Source organism: Eucyclogobius newberryi, unplaced genomic scaffold (assembly GCF_026437365.1).
Source record: "Eucyclogobius newberryi isolate DKJ021-1_F unplaced genomic scaffold, fEucNew1.0.hap1 SCAF_10, whole genome shotgun sequence".
In the NCBI taxonomy this organism is placed as follows: Eukaryota; Metazoa; Chordata; class Actinopteri; order Gobiiformes; family Gobiidae; genus Eucyclogobius; species Eucyclogobius newberryi.
In genome coordinates this window covers 29,707,921-29,728,693 of record NW_027315724.1, presented here as the reverse complement: position 1 = coordinate 29,728,693, position 20,773 = coordinate 29,707,921, and the positions used below count along the sequence as shown (strand labels likewise).

Below are 20,773 nucleotides of genomic sequence, written 5' to 3'. Positions count from 1 at the left end.
TAAGTAAAAAGCTCATCATGAAAAGATGAAGTATTATTGTTTCTACTTCATCTTTTCATGACTACTAATTTTAAACATTCATTTAACAATTTATCTGGTTCAAGGTCTGTACTTTTTTTAAATGTACTTCATAAGCAATGGCAATAAACCTTTTCTGATTCTGCTTCTGAACTAAATTGTGTAAAATGAGCGGCAGCACCGTGACAAGCTCAAATTAAAAAAAAAAAAAAAAACTGTAAAATCTTTTGGACAGTCAGTGTTTTCTTATGAGGGCTATAGACTGTGGATCTCGCTGCCCACAGAGATTAAGAGCATTTCTGAGGTCAAAAGATTCACCTCTCGGCTCAAGGCATCTGAAAACAAACTAAAACAGTACCCACTTGTGAATAGTGTCTGAGAGCGAAAGTGTGAGGCTGAATGAACGAGTTATTATATTTCTAGAGTCGAATAAGTGCAATTTTGCTTTGAAACTATGTCTAACTGCATTGTACATGCCAAATAAAACAAATAAGTAAATTAATACAGCTACAGTATGATGTTGGAACTAAATATAATGTGTATAATATTCATGTAGATGATCCTTGATCCACGGCATAATATTTAAACTTGTATGTTTTGTGCATTTGTGTTCGACTACTAGACATTTCAAACTCAGACGTGACTTTTAATGTTCGTCCAATTGCAGGTCGGTACATAAACAGTCCACATTCATGGGTTTAATAGTGATGGTCATCGAAAAGAACAGTAAAAGTCCTCAATACGGAACAGAAAATGTCACGCGCTCGAAACCAATGAATATAATGATGCTAAAATCTCTTTCTCCAACCACTTTCCCACCTCCGCTGACCTTCACCTTTATTTCAACAGTAAAGATCGCTTGACTCGAAGCGACATCAAACCCACCCAAACCACAGAAAGGCTGATGGCGCAAACCTCTCAATTGTAGCGAGTGGCGGTGTGTAAAGTGGCTAAATGCAGCAGTCCGCCGAGGTCCTGCGAAACGATGACCCTCGAATGGACACTCGAAGTGACGCTCGCACACCAACACCGCTGCTCAAAGTGGATTATAGCTTTTGCATTAAATTAACATGGAAAGAATGAGGACAAGGCTCGGTATGAATCCTCTGCCGAATCCAAGGCAGATGTATTTTTAGCACAAAGTCCACTATGTGTCTAAGTATAGCTGGAAATAAACAGCCCTTTTGAACGTGAAAGCCTTCATCTACATTACACAAACACCGGGGTGATGCGAACATTGCTGAGTTTGTATTTTTCGCTGCCTTATGAGTGTTTGGGCCTAACTTTAAGACGAACAACATCTCCTCTGTCGCCTGAGCTGTTCTTGTCTGTGCTGTGACTGGGACAAATGGTGATAAAAATCAAATTGTGATCATGTGACCGTATGCTATTGTGATATTGTCAGATTGTGATACAGTGTTTTAAGAAATACTGCATTTCTGTTGGTAAAATACCAGACACAGAAGAAATGCATGTATTAAAGTAAAAGCAGTATCACATATTTAAAAAATCCACTAAAGTAAAAGTATTGAAATTGTGTACATGAACTACGAAATTTACTTTAGTTTAAAAACTATTTCACAATGTTTCTACTTACTTTTTATATTTGTATTTTTTTTTGCTCAAAGCCAAGACTTGAACTCAAAACCTTTGGCAGGATATCAACATGAATGTGCTAAAAACACAAAAAACAAGTGGGAATTACTTTATACCAGTTAAAAAAAGGTAATGGAATGGAAAGTACACCTGCTCTCAATTGTAGCGCAGTAAAAATATATAGTACTTTTACTTTTGTACGTTGTAACTCTCTATCAATTGTGCATAACTGAAATTAAATGTCTGTTCTTGGTCTTGGATTTTATCAAATACATTTCCACATAAAATGCAACTTATACTCCAGTGCGACTTATATGTGTTTTTTCTTCTCTATTATGCTTTTTTTGGCTAGTGCGACTTATACTCCGGAAAATACGGTAAGTCATGTCTTTTGCTTGGCATTTAAATCAAGTTTGATTTAAATGCCAGAGCAATGGGAGGGTCAGGGTGACATAGATGCGCAGACAGAACAATATTTAAAAATAAACAGGCTGATGCACAGACGAAGGACTGATGCTGAAAAACAAGATCCAAAGTCCCATCTGCTTCACAGGCCCAAGGAACACTACAGTATCACTTCCTTGGCAGATTTCACACTCATTATGTTTGTAATCTTTATCCTCAACAATCTGTGATTATAGTAGTAATAAAGTAATATGTAGCTTATTTCTGGTTTAATTATAGAGGCAGTTTTTATTCCTGGTTCAGCATTTTCTGACTGGTCCAGATTCAGCTTGTTTTTCTTAATACAATATGGAAAACCAAATGTACTTTTCTATATATGAGGACTAGTGAAGGTGCACCAATCTACATGTTTCAGTCTTTGTTTCGAGTTAGGGGTATTAGATGATATTTGGCAACCCAACAGAAATGTGCTAGGATGTGTATTTAAATATATCAGACAAATGTGAACGAATTTTACCCACAAAAGTGCTGAAGTATCACTTTATGCCCTTGTTTGCAACTTTACAATATACTGTAAGTTACATTTTTTATCTTTAATCAGCTTCTTCTCCTTTTTTTTGGAGATATTTCCTGATTCTTCACAACAGTATTGACAATTTTGTCCATAATTTAATATTTTGCCCACCTAATTTAAGTATCTATTGATTCCTGTTGCCAGTGTGGGGACTTTCCTTAACAACAAAGTCAACATATCTGATAGAAAAGTGCAGTTGTTTCATCACCAACTCTGCAACAGCATTTCATATCCGATATCCAGATCTGAAACAGTATTGGTGCATGTCTAGATATCAGAACGAGTGAGGGACAGCGACTGACAGCAAAAGTGTTGCTTTGAACACAATGACCCGGGTAGAGAGGCCGTTTGGCTGGAGATGAGAAAGCAGTTATTTCCAGCCGTCCCCTCCTCCTCATTTATTTGTGTACATGTTTTAAGAGCGCTAATACTGGACGCTGGATGCCTGGGTTCCATGCTGATAAAGCAAGTAGAGACCCCCCGTTTGAGTAAAGGGGCGACGCGGGGGGGGTTTGGACAGGAGGATCAGGGCCATAAGCTGCGTGGATGGACTCGGGTGGATAACATGTCTTTAATGCCAGTGATGGACTACCAAACTGGCGCCCGCTGGCTGGCACTGGGCCCGGGCTGCTCTGTTGGAGGACAGCTGTGTGGCCTAGATGAGAATGTCGGGCTGATGGACGGGCAGGCACACAGGGCGGCACACAGACACACACAACAGACACACACAACAGACACACACAGACAGACACAAAAAACACAAGACAGGGGTGAATTCCGGGTGAAAAAAATGCAATATTCAAAGACTTAAAAAGGCCCTTTTCCCCGCTCTGTTGTCAAGTCGAGTCCCACCGCTGCTGTTTGAGCTTGTTTGTTTGATTGACAATTGCCGCACTGCGCTAGCCACCTTGACATGTTAAAATCTCAATTGAATAAAGTGGCTTAATGTGAAGGTTGAAGGCGCGTGAATGAATAAGGAGGAAGGCAAATGCCCTGAAAGAGCGAAAGTAGACAGAGAGAGATGATGTGGGTCAGTGAGCTTCTGGTACCAGAGACGACACATCGAGCTTTATCGGAGGTGCTTTTTCTGGCAATAAAACACAAGTTCCGGTGCTTTGAGTGCTTGATTTTGAGGGACAGACCCAGAGAATGATTCAGGGTTGGATCCGGTTCATACGTGAATGGTATAACTACACAGCCCTACTCATCATTTCAATAGGAAAATTAATGTAGACTCATATAGTTAGATATGAGGTTCATTTCACATGTTGATCATATTTCCATCAAACAAAATATATATGTGCAAGAGCTGGTAACTTTCAGCCAACATTGTAAGTTTGAAAGACGCCTGCGGTGGTTATTATCTCCAAAAGTTGAGTCATTGTGTTTACTTTCCACCATGGCAGCCACAAACACGCCATGTATTTTCGCCTGGATCCATGTACAATACAAAAGCCAATCTGCCTGACATGCCCAAGGAAAGCTGCAGTATCACTTTCTTGGCAGATTTGGCACTAAATATGTTCGTTCAGCCTTGAGCTCGAGCTGCATTCTGAAATAACAAAAACGAAAATGAACTTTAAAATGGAGCTTTCAAGGCTTGGACTGCCATGTATCAGTTCCCCCACATTAGAGGGAAAACTGAACCAGAACAAGTTTTAGCAGTGAACATTTGAGTTGCAGCCGGGAGAGTTTGTCATGGTCCAATACTCATCTTAATTAGTACAGACTGACTTCCTCTTCTTCCAGCAGTCACATATGGGAATATTAGCACTTTCAAAGTCACTATCAACTTGAGATAAGACTAGAGTTTAACAGTAGCAATGTGGAAAGTTTATTAAAACAAATCCAAATGCTACAAGGCTGACATGACTGGTTCACTCACTGACACTGTGTCGTCTTTTGGGCTGGAGTAACTGAACCAGTGGAAATGAACCAGCTTTCTTTTTGAACTTGCCTCAATTAAATTTGTTGACACATTTCCATCTGCAAAGTGCTTTCTGGTCATGAAGCCCTGTGATTCTTGAAGATATTTGCAAAAATCTAATATTATGTGGGTTTTGAGCCACTTACTGAAAGCTGCTGTATTTCTATTAGCTGTAACATATTGCTGGCAGAAGTTGAAATATATTTTTGTTGGTAAATATTGAAACATTTATAGCTCAATGTAATATTAAAAAAGCAAAAGGCCAAATCAGATCTGTGTAAACATGAATACATACATTATATGATAGAGTCAAACAGGACAGTTTGGACATGTGCAGGAATGATAAAGGAAATCCTAAACACTGTATAATCTATATAACTACAGTATTTTAGTAGTCAACTGGTGTAAGTCTATAGTCTTGGACTTATTATTTTGATTATTTGATAATTAATATGTTAGGTAAAATTGGTGACTCTAAATTGGCCCTAGTGAATGATTGTGAGAGTTTTGCTGTCTGTAATGTCTCTGTCTCTGTGTTGACCCTGTGACGAGTTGGCCACTGTCCAGGGTGAACCCCACCTAAGGCCCAAAGTCTCTGGGATAGGCTCCAGTCACCCGCGACCCCAAAAGGGAACAAGCGGTTGAAAATGGATGGATGGATAATTAATATCAATATATATATATAAAAAATTGAAAAATGATAATATTAAAAATATATATTTTCAACCAAATACATTTTGAAAAAATGGTGACTGAAATAAATAAATAAATGCTAAATTTTGATTTAATAACGCTACTGTCTTTGTTATAAAGGTCTTTTACATGTGTTTTAGAGTCTGTATACTGGTCCAGATAGCAAATATGATTGTTTTGATAGTCGGCTGTGCAGCCCACATTAAAACAAGGAAATGTACAGTTTACTGAGACTTGTTGACAAATTTAAATATTAAGAGATATGGACGACAGAGGCCAATCAGCTATGTGGTAACTAATGACCAATACGTGGGTTGTTTTCAATAAATAACATTATAGGTCTTGGGTCCTTAGTCAACTAACGCTTATTGGCCCAAACAAGCTTTAAAAATGATTGGACATCACTGTTGAGTCCTTAGATAAAACCAGATGAACAAGACAAATTGCATGCCGTTGAGTTTTCTGGGCTGCCTGGAACATGTGTAACCGATAAGACTGAGTTTATTTAAGACAAGCTGAATATATAGACAGTGTACAGTGGGTTCAGGCAGGATGGGCTGTTTACCACGGAGCACTGTGAGGAAGTCAAGCTGTGTTTACATTATCAGACTCTTCCACTGCAGACAATTCATTTAATAAATAAACAGAGAACACTTTGGGATCGAGCTTGTCTGAATCAACTACACTGAAAAGGTTAACTTAGGTGTATATTGTTTTAAAACATTTTTAAAGTAATATCAATGGAACTTGGAAGCACAAGCCTTATTCATACACTTTAAGTAAGAGTGGTTTGTTTTGCTCAAACAACAAAAGAGCATAATGCAGCAGAGTAAAACAGAAATGATGGTCTTTCTGTTGTTAAAACATGGTTGAATGTATTAGAGAATAGATTTATTGTTACATTCAGGCTATGAGCTGCAGAAAATACCAATTCCTTGTTTTAAAGGCTAACTTCTCTTAGTAGTTGAAGCACATCTGTTTTGTACATTTGGGAAAATATGCCAAACTCTAGATCTGATTTGGATAAAGTGCTGTGTCCTTTCTGAGGTGTCCCTGAACATATTGTGTATACACAAGTCGAGTATTTTTTGCAATTACTGTAGCATCTCATATTTCCTCTGCAGGTTTATTTGCAATAGGAAAACGTCATGTATATGTTAAAAGTGAGTGAAGTGAAGTTCTTGTCCTAAATTGAACTTGGCTATATTCACTGCACAAACTATTAAAAGGTGGATTCATGACTGCGACAGTGTTGCAGTGGGAGAAGCCAAGACTGAAAGTGGTCCCCTGAGATTCATAAGCACCCTGTATATTGGCTGCACCTCAACTGGCACCGCTCTGTTCTGTTCAATACAGCGTAAGGACATGCTAACACTGTGATAATATGACCTCATCCAGATCACCGCTCTGTCCACGGTCCAACAGAACAGACTGGACCAATGCAATGACAAAGCCATTTGGATTTTAAGGTAAAATGATGGTATGTAGTTATTCTTCAGTATTTATAGCAATTTTTGTACTGTCTTTTTTGTAAAGATTTAATCATATTTTAACTAACTAACTAACTAACTGACTAACTAACTAATTAACTAAGACAAGACCTGGGCATTGACCAAGAATTGGTTCTCATATAGCCTATAAAATAAATAAATCAAAGATAGAATACAACAAGAGTACACACTGTAAAGGAAATTAAAAGCAGTTGGAGTCAACAGAGCACACCTCACAACTCCATCTAGTGGTGGTGAGGGACACAGAACTATGCACTTATTAAAATGCACTGCTGTAGATCAAAAACAAAGAGATTCTGAATGAATGAGGCATTTAGAGGTGCAGTGTTTCTATATACAGTAAATGTACAACCTGTGGTGCAAAGTTAGAGCCAGAGTCCGGATGGCCGGGACAGTTGAGAAGTGGTCTCTGAGCTGTGGGAGTGTCCCAGCCCAGATGGCAGGACTATACAGACTAACTCAATACCTTTCTGTCCCGAGCAGATGGACAGCATTACAGTGAAAGAGAGGAGAGCGAGGGAAAGTGAGCGGCTCGAAGCTGTGGAGTCTGGCCATTCCAAAATCTCTAATTACCACAATTGTTGAAATCTTTTCAGCCAGCTTTTTTTCCTACTTTTGGATACAAAAAGCTGCCTCCCAACATGCACTGCAAGCCCTCCCGAGAGTTCCTATAAGAGCTCAGACTGTTCCACAAGACAGGGAGTGAAAAAGCACATTAAAGATATGCAAATCCAAGTGTCTGGGGTGAGGAGCATTAACCAGCGTTAGCAGGATAGCTGCTCTATTTTTAGTGTTGCATGTGTGTGCGTCTCTCACTGCGAGGTGTGTGATGACTTCCTTAAGCTCAGGCTTTCATGTTCTGGTGAGACAGTCTGGGTGTCGAGATATGTCGGCAGAAATATTCTGCCTAATTGAGACACTTCACAAATGAAGCTGTCAAGCAGCGCTTCAAACAGAATACACAACAGCCACTAAAAGAGAATTTCTAGGACACAGGCAGCAGCAGAGAAAAGGACTTTTTTTCTACACAAGCACAGTGTACAGTGATTACAGGTTCAGCATTCAGGACAATCGTCACAGCTGTGTTTAAGAGGGACTCAGGTGTCCCTCCCTCACTGTCACTCATACACTCATAGAGCACTTTATCCAATTCTTCCAACTCCTGACTTTGTCCAAGGCCAAGGCATTCCAGAGCGAAGGGCCCTCCACACGATGTGGCAGAACAGTCAAACTGCAGGTTTCTGCACACAAGTACAACAGTACCTGCAGAGTTGGTCAAACAGATATGCACTGAAAAGATACAGTGACAGTGAGTCATTTCAACAACTCAAATGATGAAGTGAAGCAGGTCTGGTTGTGGCCACAGGCGCTGAGAGCTACTACATACTGTACCTGTGCAGAAAGTGGATCGGTAAAACAATATGTTCAGAGTGTCTCTTGTGAACGTGGATCCTTTTTGTCAGTGCACTCTTTGTTTGGACAAGAGGAGGCGAGCCCTGAGAACAGCAGGCCACTGAGACCCGCTACAGAGTGCGATACCAGCGGCTTCGGCGAGCATATGGCTGCGGCAACTGGATACAACACAAACAAACACGAGGCGAAGGGGATGGGCACGCACACATGATGAGATTATACAGTAGATAGAGCGCACATGTGGGTACTTAAAGGATTTTCAAATACTCAGCAGAAATAAGTTTAGTTGTACAAGAGGGTTATGAAAAAGATCAATTATTGACCTGGACTTGTGGTTTGAGGGTTCATACTTTCATCTCTGCCAAGATGAGGACTTGAGATTTGATTCAAACTCTTGAGAGATCCGGACTAAGCTTTCAGAGGTTCGGACTCAGGAACTAGAAGGTGGAACTTATCTGGTTTGCTTTTTGAAATTAAATCAGAGGCAGTGCTGTGTAGTGTGTAATAAAGTGTAATCATTTATTCAATCTCTCTCCCACTCAACTCTATTAAAGATGCAGGTTTAACATTGGGGTAATGAATATGGAGGAAGACTTTTGACAAATGTTTGTGTTAAATGGTGAGGGTTAAACATCTGTCTTGTTTATGTTCAGGAATTTCACATTGAAAACCATTTTATTTTAGACTGTCTGGTCTGAATAGTAAAAACAAAAATCATGTGATGTTCAAGGACAATTCGAAACATTAAAACACCATAATAAGCCTCATTTTGCTGAATGATAATACGGCATATCATCTTAAAGTGCAGTATCATCCAAGGGCTTTGCAAGATTGTCCAAGTCTCTCTGATGACATGTGGAAATACATCACAGACAAAGTGAGGCTAAACTAGGACTAAACCCAAAACTAAACCTGGACTAGATAAGGAGTTAACAAGGACTAGAACAGAGTCTAAAATGGGCTCAATTTAGGACCAAAATACAATAAGTGTGACATTCTAAAAGTCCTTTATGAAAAGAAAAAAAATGGGGCCTTGTTTCAACCTATGGAGGTGTTCTCCAGGTGCAGAGTGTGTTTTTGTTTTTAATAAGAGATACAGACGCAGCAGCAAGAAGGCCCTTGGGCGGCAGGGCCTTTTCTGTGTGGAGTTTGCATGTTCTCTGTGTGTCTGTGTAGGTTTCCTCCGGGTGATCAGTCCATATCAGGAAAGAATATCAGCCCAATCTAGGGTTATATATAAATTGAGTAACTTGGACTAAATTCAAACTTGTATCTCAAATAAACGAGGACCCAGTAAAAAAAAAAGCAAAAAACAGCTAATTAACTATAAAACTGACTGAGATAAATAAAGGTGATGAAAAATAAGTAACTTTAATAAATCAGTTGTTGTATTTTTGCTGCTTTGATGGGTCCATACATCATGACTTTTACGTCTTAATACAGTACATTTCCAGTTATTCAAGTCAATTCCGCAGGTGCAAGACTTGTTCATGTTTTGACCCACCAAGGATGGATGAAACTAACTACAGAAACATCCCCATGATATAGTGTATAAATCTATTTACTTCTTGCACAGCCATTGGCCACTCAACTCTGTGGGTTATTTTTTTCTTGGGCCATTAATGTCTGAAATAAATCAAGCATGTGAGAGAGCTCTGATTAACAACTGTGATGAAGCATCCTACTATGCATCTTTAATAGACTTGGGGGTGTAAAAAAACAAATCTGTCTGAAAAATGACAACAACCCTGCACCACTTCACTAGTAAATGCAAACGTATTGACTCCAAACGGCTGTATTTCATTTGCCGTTTGTTCTTTTTGGTCAGAGTCTAATTATTTTTTTATCCTGTTTCTTGAAATAGCATTCTAATAAAACTGTTTCCTTTATGACCGCACTAGTGTGGATCTACAGTCTGCCGGTCTGATAGCCTGAGGAGAGGAACGCCAAGTGGGTTTTGACAAAAAGCGGGAGGGCTTCGTACTCAGCCAGGCTCGGGGCAAAGCTTGCGCTCCTCTGGGACATCGGAACTCTCAACTCCAGTCTTTCTTAATAAACAATAAGCTACAAAACACACACATGCGGCCAGGCTGCTGGGTGTACTGTTCATGGATATGTATACAGCCCTACAGTGAAGGAAATGTTGCAACCAGAGCTTGTTGCACAAAAGGATCCTTTGTTCTGTCGATGTATACAGACTATTAGGGCAACAGGATATGAGAAAAACATGTGATAGTCAATATATTTCTATGCGGCACTCTAGACATCACATCTATTCAAATTCCATTCAACTCTGTATGACAAACAAAGCTTCGGTTACATTTCTTGAATGTTAATACTGTATCTGGTAAGCACATTTCGCTTTTATATGGCAATTATCCATGCTATACGTGGCTGTAAATCACCCACAGATCCAAGGCTATAACATTATTGCGCATGAGGCTTTGAGAAGTGTCTGGGGAGTGGAAGTCTAGGCATTTCTGCTAACGTGCAGAAATGCAGGCATGTCACCTCTGCTGCACTGATGCTGCCTCCAACTGAGGGCGCAAACCTTCGATTATTGGATGCGTTTTGTCTCCTCGAGCTCGAGAAGAACCTGCACAAGATCATAACTTTATCAAATAAGTCCTCATTAAAGACCGAAATCAACCTCTGTTTATTCTGTACATTTAAGCATGTTTTTTCTCTACCTTGTGGGTGATTAAGCATTAAGCTGTTGTGTGTACAGTTTTCTTGTTTTTACGTTGTTTCTCTTGTTTGATGAGTGCCGGACTCTGGAAATTGATCTGCCCGTACGCCGCCGTCAAAGAAAATAAACTTGATCCGTTCTGTTATCGGGGGGGCTCTATGCAGTGGCGGATCAGTGGCGCAGACCTGCACAGCCCATACACCGAATGTAGAACTGTTCACTACGACGGGCGCGGCACTACTGCAGAGTTCCTGGTGCAGAGGCATGTAGTGGAATCAGCCCGTAAAATCTGCGTCCTTTGTTTCTCTGATAATGCAATTCCATATACAATCCAACAAACTGAACATGAGTATGAGAAGGCCGGTTGCTTCGATCTTTTACATCTGTGTTGTCTCCCTGGAGCTGCTCTGTACATGGGTCTCGTGTTTCATGTCAGACGTGTGTGAAAGTGGGCTCGTGTTACAGCGGGTCGTCCTGTCAGGAGAACTGTTGGAACTCCAGCCTCTTCATATCTGCTGTCAGGAGTACAGCGCGCCTCTCCTCCCGACTACATCACACTTACACTTCATTTCATGTGTCGGATGGCCAGAGTACACGTTCAACTGTCATAGAAATATGTCCGAATGGGAGATAGAGTTCAGCAATGCAAGCAAAAGGCAAGGATGAGAGAGATGCTGCACCTAAACAGAACGTTGAGTCACCTAAATGCAAAGTCAGTAATAACATTATGATAAGATATGAGATGTAATGTATATCCTCAAATCAAGTTACTACACTGGTAATGATGTATAAGTAGTGTACATGTAGTAGTGTTAGGGGTTAGGTGTTAACTTTGGAATATTACAAAATGGCATTATACATTGTCACTGGCGCGTCTGATCCAGGTTTGTCTGTGTGCTCAAGTAAACAATTACATTTCTTATGAGATAAAATCTTCCCCCAACCAAATATGCAATATCTAATCTAATCTTTATATTCTAAAATGTTTTTTCCACCCACATTCAGTTTTTAGAGCAGTTTTTGAGAGGATTTTGTACATAGTTGGTTTCCCTTTAGTAGAAAAATACATCTAATCTTAAACTTCACCACCCTTTTCCATTTGTGAGCCTTTTTTCCTCATAATTTTAAAAGCTGACACTTAATGCAACAGTGTTTGTTCTATAAATATACCCTAACCTTTTCAGGCAATCGTCCAAGGAAAACAGAAGACTTGAATACTTCTGATTTCATAACCTGCCTTAAGCAAACCTGCTCTAGAGCTTTTGTTGTTGTATTTCTAACCATTTATTCCTTCATAACAAACTTGTGCTGACAGCCTGGGTCACTTATAGACACCTCACAGAACCGTCCCATATGCTGAGACAGTAAACACAGACCATGAACAGATGGAGAAGTCCTTTGAGTTAGGCCTAATTCAATAGACAAGATGAAAGGCAGCTGTAGATAACTGAGTGATTTAAGCCCTACAAGTGCACAGACAGCAGGAAGGAGCGAATGATTAAAAAACAATCAGGGGCACTTGAGACAGGAGCCTGCGAAAAGCTGAAAAGGCACCACACATTTTGAGCTGCATTTGTGCAAATTGAAACGGTTGATGCATTAATATTTATGATCCTCATTTAGGAAAAGGTGTGTTGATTGTGTTAGTCGCACGGCTCACACAGGAGTGCAACATTTTTGGGGGAACATTTTCCTCTAAATTTACACTGTATTCAAATAGAAGAAGATCAGTGTAATGCATGTTATTGTGTAAAGGAGACATATCAAACGTATACTTCAGTTCCTTAGTATTGAACAATAACAGAATGTAGATCATCATCATTTTCCATTGTGTTTTTTGTAAACTTCAATATTGATCTAATGTCTTTGTAACAGAAACAGGTTCATTGACTGTTCAAAACTGTAGAACTGATGTTGTCATTCCTCCTGTCACTGTGTGGTGCTGTATTTACCTGTCGACCTGCCATATATAAAGGGGAAGAAAGGTAAATTCAGGTGTTGCTGTGTGGAGACTTTTGTCTATTGTCTCTATTGTGGTGGAGATCTGTCTGTATGGACGGCATACACAGTATTTTCTGGCCTCTTCGATTGGAAGACACGCGTCTGAGATCCACACACTGCATCCACAGAGGACCTTATGGGTCTTATAATGTCTGATAATGTCTGATAATGTCTGATAATGTCTGATAATGTCTGATAATGTCTGATAATGTCTGATAATGTCTGATAAGCGCCGCCTCTTTGTAGTGACATTTCACTGTAACAAGCAGCAGATTGTTTTTATTTTGGAAAGTGCTTACATGACATTTTTGAGCCCTACATATATCAGTCTTAATTTTTCATATAATTGTAACTAAGTACAGCGATGTGGGCGGGGATAAGGGGTAGGTGAAAACAGGAATCAATACAGACAGTATGGCATTACTCAAACATGCTGGGATTAAACCTATTTTACATTCATTCTAACTACAGGTGACAGGTGTTTCATTCTTAAAATATATTTACTATACTATACTATACAATATTATACTATACTATACTATACTATACTATACTATACTGTACTATACTGTACTATACTGTACTATACTGTACTATACTGTACTATACTGTACTATACTGTACTATACTATACTATACTATACTATATATTGAAAAAGATGCATTCTTACCTGCTTGTCTCCATGGCGTTGGATAAGTTATACTGTGGAACATTATGTCTCTTACTGTAACGTAGTGATATATTTATATTGTGTGTAGAAGGACTAGTACTTAGCCATGTCCTGATAATTACTATATCGACTTGCACATTTTCTTTAGGTGATTTTTTTTTTTAATTATATAAAATTTGAGCTGTAGCAAAAAAAGTAACATATATGACTAATTATTGATATTAAATAGAGTACTAAAGTGTTTCATTCTGCTGTTTTTATTAGTTTTTATTACAGAACATTGTGAAAAGGGTTTACTGGATATTTTGCTTTAGGGTTATAATGTCAGTCACATAAAGCAGTTTCAATATTATCATTTATCTGGATATTTTCCTGTAGCAATATATCGTACTTGAAATGTGTTATTGTGACCGGCTTAATGAAACATGTGAAGCTGTTCTGATAAAGACACCTGACAGTGGCTGACAAATAACAGAGGCAGTGTAAAGACTACACATTAAGTATATCAAAGAGGTTTAAATCCCCTTTGATGTGTGTTAAAATAGCAGAACGCTATTAATAATGATACAGTGGATGAATACACGCGCTGTTTGTTGCTGAGAGTCGAACAGAAGGAACAGTTAGAGCGGAGGAAACGCCTGTCTGACTGTCTGGCTCGCAGTGCACCACTCCCCATTTCTGCCTTTTACACCAAACCTCCATGGATACAGCCCCATTCATCTGTCCATCAACTCCTCCACAGAATAGCACCCCCAAAATAGAAAATTACAGCTATATTTGAAGCACTTTCCGAAATGACTTGAGCCGAAATGTAAATCTGAGGAAAATTACGAAATAGTTAAAGGTTATTGACGCTTTGTGCCATTCAACATCTGCTGAACGTCCTTTCAAAAGAGATAAAGACTGAAAAAAGTACTTTATTGTTTGTCTGGGTTACTATGTCTGCTACATACTACACTTTAAATTGAAAGTAAGGGTAAAGGATTAGTTCTCTTATCGTAGTTTGTACCTTTTCATTGCACTAGACTTTTTCTTATATTTTGAAATGACAGAAGATAGCTATGAGTAGAGCTAACAATTATAGCGACTAACGATTAGTTTAGTAGTCCACTAGTCAAAGGATTATTTCTATCTGTCAGATTTTTAAAGTAGATTTAAAATACTCACAATTAGTTGATTAATCCTCTCCTGATGAGTCAGTATAGATTCAGTATTATCATTTATCAACATATTTTCTGTTAAACCTAGATTGTTGGAGTGTTAATCCTTTATATTCTAATCTACACTGATGATTAGTTGTTTGTTAGAAACTATTTCCTGAATGCATGAGTCTCCATAAATGATCATCTTAAGGCACCATAGCATTCACTCGGTAATCTCCATTTCTCCATGAAATCTTTAATTTGTTATTTATCTCTCCGTTGCCGTCCCGATACGCCCCGCTCACTGAAGCACCTACAGAAACACGTCCACTGTCTGCGACGTGACCAAAACACTGAAGGTTGAACAAACATAGCAGCGCCGGGCCAAATGTGATTATTAAACCATTAGCTTCTGTTAGCTTTAACCAGCTCGGAGGACAATAGAGGACATGTTAGCAATTAGCGACACTTAGACACAATGACAAGAAGAAGCAGTTTGTGCTTGAGTTTGTGTCACAGCATCAACAACAAGAGTCACCTTAGGACGAGCATCTGAAGGACCAATGAGACGCGAGGACGCATGAGTTGACTTCACAAGCTGAGAGACGAAGGGTAAGAAGGGGAAAAGTCATCCCAAGGGCATAGTTTTCTCTCTTTTTTTTTACGCTCTCCATCAAAATTACTACACAAGTAAATTACTATTATCCATATGAAGTTGTGGAATGTTCTGATGCAATTGGGACAGAGAACAGAGATTAAATGTTGCTCCAGCCCTCGTCCAGTTTTCCATTTTGATTCTTTTTTACTGTATAATTTTCACTTTTAACATCGATCATAACGACTGCAGGTGTACCCAAAATGTTGAAGTGTAGTTAAACTTTTAATAAGGGTTAACCATGTTGTTTAATAACAATATTTTATGGTTTAATGCACGGATTACCCAATTCAATATTCTATTCACTAGGCCAGCCCGGACTTCGCACTGAATTAAATCTTCTTGAAACCTAATACCAAACTCAAATATTAAGCTTTTAAGGGCTGAATTCTTGTTTACTTCAAGAAATCATTTTTGTACGCTGGACTTGAGCGTCTAAATGATTAAAAATGTGCTTCTCAGCCAGTATTTATTACAGTCTAGTGTGTCTAATGCTTGCAGTTTTGAGCAGGAAGGAGATTTGAGCCACGGCCAGTGTATATTTCAGAATCTCCATATTTTGGTGATTCCCTTCTCCTCCATTTCTTGCGCAAAAGCGTGTGATTAATGCATTTTCTCCTCTCCTGGACCCCTACTATACGCCTGCTGCAGAATCCACTTTCCTCTGTTGTATAAGTTCTGCTCCGAAAGTTTGCCTCTTAACTCTTGACGTGATTAGATTTGACTGGCTCATTTTTCATCTTGACATCTTCATTAAAGCTCCCTGAAAAGCTCCAAATATTTGTGTGTGTTGGACGGCGTGCGCATGTGTTTCTTGATCACGAATGCAGCCCTCTACCCCTGATGTCTGCATGTCTCTGCCGCCATTTCAAAGCCTTTTCCCCACAACTTTCTTACCATCATTTTCGATATTTATTTTTTTCGCTCGATGCACCCCTTCGCGTCACTGTCCCTCTCTTCTTCATCATCCATCCCGCCATGCTTCATTACCTTTCACTTCTCCTATAATCTCCCCCTCATTTTGCACAACTTTTTTCCTCCGCAAAATGATATAAAAAAAACAACACCGCCAGCTGCTGGATTGTCTCTAGCCACTCCAAACATTTCCCTCAAACGCGATTGGCCGGTCGAAACGTCTGCTCCTTTGCGATTGGTTAGCTCCAGCAGGTGAGGGGCCGCTGTGCCACTTAATCAATGCCCTGCAGTGGGAAGACGCGAGTGCCAGACACAGTGCAGCGGTGGAGGCAGTTCTCAGCCCTGGCAGTTCTCCACCAAGACGAGCCCATGACCTTCAGATGGACAGGCCTCACAGTGGAACACACAATATGGGCTCAAAATCAACCACACCCCTCACGACAGGGCTGAACCAGTGAGACGCACGGACGCAAATTATGTTTTAACAGGGTAGTAACATTCGAGAGAAGGCGGAAAGATTGATATATCATTTTAGGGACCACATAATGATTGTTAACTATGTGATAATTTGTGGTTATTTAGTGTTGCTTGATAAGATATCTGACGTAGGCTACATGTTAGCATCCATCAGTAATTAAGAATAAGAATATTCATGGTAAACATTTGTAAATGATGAATAACTTGTGAAACATGGTCATACAGGCAAAAATTGATTAATAAGTATTTCAAAACACTAACAAGGGTGCAATTAACCACTTAGTATGCTGCTTATTGCTTAAAATAGGGTTCCTAAACTCTAAGAATTAACTGCTGACCTAGTCCAAAATGGCATGTATTTCAGATCATGTTAGTAGAGGTCTCATCTACATTGTCAGCAGGTTTGATACATAATGCTGCAGGATATGTAGGTGTTTGCAGAGGAAATTATATAACTTAACAACAATAATGCACTGTCAAAAGAAGTCCAAGGATGTGTGTATACAACTCCATTTTAGACGCATTTACAAGGTTGTTTAGTGGCTCTTTAAATAACCACATACTCACTTTTCCAGCTGAAGCCAACAAGTTACAAACAAAGTACAACATGTACAATATAATCTAAATCAGGACAGACATTGTTCCCTTTTTTGATTTGTGTTTTCCAGCTTGATTTATTTTTTATCGTTTGATTTTACACAGACCTACCGCTGTTCTATTTGTTCAATGTTGAAAGTTGTTTTGGGGTTTAGCACTCAGAACTAGCAGACAAATAAATAGTTATTGTATTGTATATAGAAAATAAAACAATAAAACAATTTTTCACCTTGTCGACGCACATGAGCATGAAAAAATAGCACATTTATTTTGTGTCTGAACAAATAGGAATGACTGTCATTTCACATGTGCCAAAATGAATCACTTTGACGGTTCGCTGTGGCCAACCCAGATGAAAAGTGTAAAAAGAGAATAAATCTTTTTGAATTCACATTAAAATGACTCGTTGCTTTGTTAATTGTCATTTCAAAACAAACACGGATGAATACAAATATTGTGACAAAGTGACAGCCACGGCACTGACACACTACAGCTCAACACTCTGAAATGGCTGCAGTGTTTACTCTAATAACTTCTTTTAAATGTTGTTTGTTTTTTCTGAAAATTGCGGAGCTGAAATATTTGCGTATGCCTCAATAATCTCCCATTACCTTGCACGCGCCATTTGTCGCCTTGATACGCTCTTCAACAAAAGTACAGCGCTCTGATTGATGATCCCAGGTGTGTTGTTCTGCCACTCACGCAAAAAGACAACGAAAAAAACCCAAGGAACTCACCAAAAATTGATAAATAACCTCAATGAAACCTTCCCCAAATAATAACCATGTGTTAGTGGGTGTCATATCACGCCTGTCGACTTCCTATTCGCAGCGTTATTGTCAATTACAGAGAAAATTGCATCCCTGCGGTCAAGACAAACCAAATGCTTTCTTTTTGTGTGTGTTGAAACTTTGCTCGCTCCAGCAGAAGGTAGCAGTGGTGCGGTTCCCATTTGCATCTGTAGACCACATTTGGTGCTTAATTTAAGTGGCAACAAAAGAAAAGCCTTGAGGACAGACATTATAAGTAAGCACGTTGCTGACATGTTTTACATTTATGCTTTAATAGAGCCACGGACAAATGGATGCAAAACTAAAAGACCCAATGCTTTGAAATTTTAAACTATTGAGCAACAAAAGTGTTTCTTTATAAGATATATATATATATATATATATATATATATATATATATATATATATATACTATTCATACGATCATAAGATGAGCAAATATTTTTATAGTTTGGCTTTTATATATTGCAAGTGAATAGAAAACCAAGGACAACATTTTAGAGTGGATCCAGATAAAAGTCTGAAATTGTAGGTTTACTGCAGTCATATGGGATAACGTTTTCTTTAATAAACGACAGAAATAATACATTTGTATAATTTTATAGCTGTAACAATAAACAAACAATACGTTAGTATAATTTTATAGCTGTAACACTGTAATTAGGGATACAGGAATCAACTATTTTAGAAACATTATAAAGTACTTTTGTTTCAATATTTAGTCAAACAAGTACATCTAAATGTCTTTTATGGTTATTTCTTTTTCACATTAAGTTTTATAATTTTTCATTCAGAAACAAACTTGGGTAATTGCAACATGTTAATTGAAATGTAAGAATCTACTGTTAATTGTGAATAATCGATAAATTGTGGTGTTTCCCCCCCAAAACACTACAAATTGATATTGTGACATAACTGACTCAAATAATCTTTGCACATTGTTTTGCTTTTTGCCATTTTAAGAGTTCAGACATGATATGTATTGCATTATATCTGATGTACGTGTCTGAACTGCCACTGCAGCTTTGGGCTTCGGAGTCACATCTGTTTCAGGAGTCTAAGAGGCTTTACTGTACAGCGCCTTCACCTCCGCTCCAGCCTCCTCCTTCATCATGTCTTCCTGTTCGACCTCTGACCTCTCCTCCTCCCTGTTTATCTTTGACGGGACGGAGGAGGCGGGCCCCCCATGTCGAGGGCCCATTAAGGGTTTAGGGGAACTGTAACCATGCCGCTCCTTCTGTCTGAGCAGCTGCCGCGGCTCGAACCTGGGCGTGTTTACATCTGCACCATTGTCTTGGAGTGAGGGGAGTGACAGTGAAGACTCAAATGCACCAAAAGACTAATGTACTGCCACGGTTTCATCCCGTTAGAGGTTTCTACTACTGCAAATTACCTCTGTTATCTATTTGTCTTTAATTACCTCAAAGATCAATTAGATATGTGTTAGTTACTTATAGGGCTGTCACAAGCTATAAAATGTTAATGTTATTGTGAGAAGAAACATCAGGATTTCATGGTTATTGGCGCTTCGACCAAACAACAGTCAAGTCCTTCATTTGCTTTCATTCACACGTTTAACAGATTCCTCACGAGCGTTATGAAATTAAACTTTCTGAATGAAAAAGTAACGATATTGACTTGATTTGAAAACTGACCGATTTGACAGACTTAGTGTGACTTTTATGTCAGTTTAGCCGTCGTGTTATATTATGTCATGGAATGTTCTGTACGACTTGCACTTTTTCTTATCTTATTTTGCTTTTTAATCTCTGGCCGTGCTCTGTGTTCTGTGTTTTGTATGTTTGAATATAACAAAAAACAAAACAGAGTAATAATGAGATTGGCACAAAAACAGCCTGATAAAAAAGTGCTTTACACAGAGTTTGACTTTTTTGGAGATTGAACTGAAATGTCTCATTGTTTCTGCATACAATTCTCACACATATTTATTTTCATTTTATCTTGACTTGAATAATCACAATTATCTATAAACCAGCTAATCTTGACATCCAGAGTTGTGCTTTGTGTGAAGACAGGTAAAGAAATGTGTCACTTCAACCCACGCAATGTTTGTTAGTTTGTTTGTTTGTTTTGGACCTGATAAGCCCATAACTTTCAGTATGTGTGAGTATATTCCACTGCACCAATATTATCACTGCATTCTGCACTTTAGAGCAGTGAAAACGATGTGGTGTTGGGACAACTGAAGCATTTTCATTGGCGTTACGACACGATCTGGTACACGTCGTTTTGCAGTTTTACTTGGGCGTGTCTGGGAGAACGTTTGGTAAACTTACAAACACGGCCAGGGGTCCATGTCCACTGCCGCCGGTCTTCTTGTTCATTCTCCTCCCTAAAAATAAACATGACAACGTTCAGTACAAATTCATCAGCAGTAAAATAGTTATAAGCATCGTGGGCCTAGAAGTATATAATTTAACTTTTCATTGCTAGAACTGTTAACATAAATCCTATGATAGTCGGTAACAAGGTGAAAATGTCCCACACAGCGTCCCGACAGGCTGTGGTCCTAAATGCATAAATTAGCCCCGTTCTCGGTCGGGGCAGCAGACAGTAATGCTCCATACATTAGAGGCTGTGTGTGGTGAAGGTGCCCTTCAGCGTGGGCTCCCAGACTCCAGCCGCTACATCAGATCTGCTCAGAGACGCACCAGCACACGTGACACGCCCCTTTTGA

The 20,773-nt window shown here is 39.0% G+C and overlaps 1 protein-coding gene and 1 long non-coding RNA gene across 3 annotated transcripts in view; both read right to left on the bottom strand.

Annotated features, from left to right (window-relative positions):
* Positions 1–20,773, bottom strand: part of dhx40 (DEAH (Asp-Glu-Ala-His) box polypeptide 40) — a 264,848-nt gene that overhangs the window by 70,148 nt on the left and 173,927 nt on the right. The window lies entirely within an intron of this gene.
* The window catches only part of LOC140367554 (uncharacterized), a 94,210-nt gene that overhangs the window by 34,823 nt on the left and 38,614 nt on the right, over positions 1–20,773 (bottom strand). For both annotated transcript variants that reach the window (XR_011928126.1, XR_011928125.1), the window contains exon 2: positions 20,373–20,428. This is a non-coding gene — a long non-coding RNA (uncharacterized lncRNA). The remainder of the gene's footprint in view (positions 1–20,372; positions 20,429–20,773) is intronic.